The sequence below is a fragment of the Bos grunniens genome, chromosome 2 (assembly GCF_055505025.1).
Source record: "Bos grunniens cultivar Pamir isolate PY7600 chromosome 2, Bosgru_T2T1.0, whole genome shotgun sequence".
Classification (NCBI taxonomy): Eukaryota; Metazoa; Chordata; class Mammalia; order Artiodactyla; family Bovidae; genus Bos; species Bos grunniens.
The window spans coordinates 7,696,127-7,700,769 of record NC_141166.1 but is presented as its reverse complement, the minus strand read 5'-3'; positions in this window follow the sequence as shown (position 1 = coordinate 7,700,769).

Genomic DNA, 4,643 nt, shown 5'->3' with positions numbered 1-4,643 from the left:
GACGTGGGTTTGGGTGGACTCTGGGAGTTGGTGATGGACAGGGAGGCCTGGCGTGCTGCGGTTCGTGGGGTCGCAAAGAGTCGGACACGACTGAGAGACTGAACTGAACTGAACACGCTGGGAGCCCCAGAACAGGAGGTCTGTGCCTTTGGGAAGTTTCTATCAAGCATATTATATTTTGATAAGTAGGGCTTTGAGAAGAGGGAATCAGAGGCATTTTTCATAAGAAAATTCACCAGGGATGAGATACAACAGCTGAAATGAAAATTTGCTTTGTTTTGGGGACTTTTCCAGGGCTTCTGGTTCTTTCAAGAACAGGGCTGCCTCCCTTACCAGCTGTGTAGCCTCTCTTAACATCCCCTGTGACTGAAATTCCTCATCTGGAAAATGGGGCTAAACATCCGTAATTATAAAGTAATTGATAGTTGTGGGCACATTCTTCCTATCCACAGCAATGTGTGCAGGACTGGAACCTTGGGTTCACTGGCAGAACATACCCTCCTTCAATGGGGTTGGTTCTAGCATTGAGTTCTTCATTCAAAATAATAGCTCAGTGTCTTGGGAGACAGAGATCTGAGTTCAGATCCTGGTTTCCCCTTTAATCACTGGGCTTCCTTGTGGCTCAGATAGTAAAGAATCTGCCTGCAATGCCGGAGACCTGGGTTCAATCCCTCTGTCAGGAAGATCCCCTGGAGAAGGGAATGGCAACCCACACCAGTATTCTTGCCTAGAGAATTCCATGCCCAGAGGAGCCTGGTGGGCTATAGTCCATGGGATGACTGAGCAACTAACACTTTCACTTTCTTCTTTAACCAGCCCTAGCTCAAATTCCTTATATGTTTGAGGCTCTGTCAGTCCCTGGGTCAGGAAGATACCCTGGAGGAGGGCATGGCAACTCACTCTAGTATTCTTGCCTGGAGAATTCATGGACAAAAGAGCCTGGCAGAGTACAGTCCATTGCAGAGTCAGACATGACCAAAGCGACTCAGCATGCATGCACACATGCCCTTACTGTACAATGTTATAGGGTAGTTGGGAAGTTTCAATATAATAACGCATGTAGGACTTCCCTGGTGGTTCAGTGGCTAAGAATCCACCTGCCAGTGCAGGAGACACAGGTTCAGTCTCTGGTCTAGGAAGATCCCACAAGCTGCAGGGCAACTACGCCCATGCACCACAACTACTGAGCCCGCCCTCTAGAGGCCATGAGCTGCAGCTACTGAAGCCCGGGCGCCTAGAGCGGGTGCTCCTCTACAAGAGAAACCACTAGAAGACTAAGCATCGCGCCTAAGAGTAACCCCTGCTCCCTGCAACTAGAGAAAGCCCACACATAGTAATGAAGACCCAGCACAGTTCAGTTCAGTTCAGTCGCTCAGTCGTGTCCGACTCTTTGCGACCCCATGGACTGCAGCACGCCAGGCCTCCTTGTCCATCACCAACTCCCCGCGCAGTCAAAACTAAATAAATATTAAAAAATAATAATGTATATAAAGTGCCTGGTTGGTGCTTTACACTGAGGAAGGGTTCAGGAGACGTGAACTCTTAACACCATCATCACTTACTGCTGGCCTACTATGTGCCTGGCACGCTCAGGGAGAGGGCATGAAGATGAAAACACAGCATGGGTCGGTGGAAGTTTTATTCAGACTCTGTTCCTGCCACTCCACCGTTTGAACTGGGCCTTGAAGGATGGGTCAGATCTGTCACGTGGGGATGGCAGGCAGGAGGGGCCTTGTGGATACGGAGCCATGGAAGTCAAGGCTGGGAAACAGGAGAGTATAGGGCGTGAATGGAAAACTGCAAGTATTTTCGTTTAGCTCCTTGTGAAGGTCTCTCTGGTTCACTCACACAAAGCTCAGTGAAAATATATTAAGTACCTGCTGTGCACCCCTTATATCCAACACCTCATTGAATCTTGAATGGAAAGGTCACTTTTGCCATACCCATTTCAAGGATGAATAAATTGAGGCTCGGAGAGATCCAACAGCCTGACTAAGAGCCCTACACTAGGAGTAGAAGGGGCGGGAATTCAAGCTCAGGGCAACAGACTGCAGATCGGCATCCCACACTTCTGGCAGGAATTAGTTCCCAGGCAGTGAAACTCTAAAGGCAGCCCCAGCTGCCCGAAACTCAGCCGCAGAAAGCTGGCTCATGGCCCCCTTGCTGGCTCCCTTCTTTCATCCCAGCCCCACCCTACCACCCCCATTTCCCTTCCTGGCCCTGGGGCCCTGTTCCTTCCCCAAACCTGCTCTTCCACAATTCCTTCCAGGTTCTCTCATCTGTAAAATGGGGATAATAACAGTGCCTGTCTCAGAGGGGTGTCACGAGGATCAGAAGAGAGGCCCAAGTGCTTGGAGCCCAGAACACAGTAGGCTCCATAAATATTAGCAATCATCAACACCATCATTAGCCAATAATATCCCTGGAGTCTAGTGACACCGGCCAACTGGAAGCATTATCAGTATTTGATGGTTGAGTAAACTGTCGTGGAGAGGTGGAGCCGCAGCTTCTCTGAGGGTTCTCAGCTGGGAGGTTGGAGAGTGGGACTTGAAGCTGGGCTTGCCGAGCCTCTGATTTCAGATCTCCTTAACTTCTGCCAGTCTTTGCTGGGAAGATGAGTGAAGCATTTAATCAATATTTATTATCCATCTTCTGCATGCCAAGCCAGGCTCTAGATGCTGAGGGACATTCAAAGAGGGATACCACCTGGTCCCTTGAGGAAGCTTAGAGCCTAACAGATAAACAAAGCACGGAAATAAAGCCTTGTTTGTGGAGGCAGAACACACAAAGGGTCCAGAAAAGGGCGAGAAGCACTTTGACTAGGAGAGGGGAGGCAGGCAGGGAAGACTTCCTGGAGGAGGTGATAGTTAAACTAGGGCATGAAACTTTTCCCCATGTGGTTGCTGAGGAAAGAAGTCACCAGGGGCACCATCAGCTGTGTGGGCAGGGCAGCAGCACCTGGAGGCCAGTTATCAGACTTTTCAAGGTGAAACAGAGCCTATGAGTTCAAGGTGAGTGAAGGTTGTCATGATAAATGTTTTCCAAAAACTTGTGATAGAGGATAGCTGTGAAAAAACCCACGAAGAACATAAATGCATGTATTAATAATAAGCATATAAGTACTTGCAGATGAATGTTCAAGTCCTTAGCTGTGGTGTTTAAAAAATTCTTCATTGCCTGAAAGGTGTGTCATACAATATATGAGAAGGAAAAAAAAAGAATTGGTCAAGAAGACATGAATTGAAGCAAATGATGAAAATCAATATTTTAGTGAACACTGATCCCCTCACAATAAGTTATATAGAAAAATACATGTTCAAATGGTTTTAATCCCTGGGCAGTAAAGTCTATTTTCATTCAAATAACATCACACAATAATAATAAAATTTTTAAAGATAAACTGAGCCATGAAAGACCAGTGAAATGTGTAGACTGCAGTAAAGGGATCTGTGCATTGGAGATAAGGTCAGAGATGTAACCACAGCTGCCATATCTTGGGGTTCCTTATAAACCATGCTCTGTGGTGAGAGCTTTGCATGCATTATTTCATGAGATTTCCCCGCAGTCTTATGAAGTGAGTGTTAAGGGACAAGAAAACCCAAGTTCAGAGAGTTTACAAAACTTGCCTGGGCTCACACAGCTAGTAAAGTGACCAGGTCTGGGTTTGAAAGCAGGGCTATCTGCTTTAAAGTCTGGGTTCTTCATCCCCATGCATTATTACCATCTCATCTTCGAGATCTGAGGATCAAGTATGAAGCTGGGAACTGACTCTGAAGAAGTGCTTTGAATGCCAGGTTCAGACTTGCATGAAAATCACACAGAAGCAGGCAGGAATCAGCAGACCTGGAATCTAGCAGCGCCTTTAAGTGGCTCTGCCAATCACTAGCCAAGGTTACTGCTATGAGCCTTGGCCTCTCTAGACTGGAGAGATGAAGAATGTAAATGGATTATTGGCCATGAAGGAAGGAAGACCTGTGACGAAAGGGTTGTTGAGGAGAAACCTGGAGATGTTCAAATATTTACTGAGTGCTGGGCTCTGGGAATACAACTGTGGACAAGTCAGAGCTCTGCACTCTGGACTTCCACCCAGTCCGGCAAGGGCCTGGGCTCAGCTTGGGAGAGTGTGGGAGGATTCTTTCATTGGAACAAACAAGGGCTCAGGAGATGGCCTGTCCCAGACTGAACTGTCAGATCACAAATCAGCCAGTCTCTCTCTGTGTGACCTTGAACAAGTGACCTAGCCTCTCAGACGGCCCATCTTTACCAGGAAGATCATCACTCCTCTTTCGGCAATTGTTGGATCCAGTTAAATAAAATAAGATAAAGCAATCATCTAGCAGGGTGCTAGGCATGCTGTGGCCGTCCATAGATGTTCAGTTCAGTTGCTCAGTCGTGTCTGACTCTTTGCGACCCCATGGACTGCAGCACGCCAGGCCTCCCTGTCCATCACCAACTCCTGGAGCCTACTCAAACTCATGCCCATTGAGTCGGTGATGCCATCCATCTCATCCGATAGATGTTAGGATTCCCCTATAAAGGGGTATAAACCTTAGTTTCCGTCCGTCGCCCTCCCCCCACCCCCACCCCGCCCCGTGCCAAGAAAGAGTAGACTTTTCTGGCTTTCATTTCAGCGGGGAAAAGGT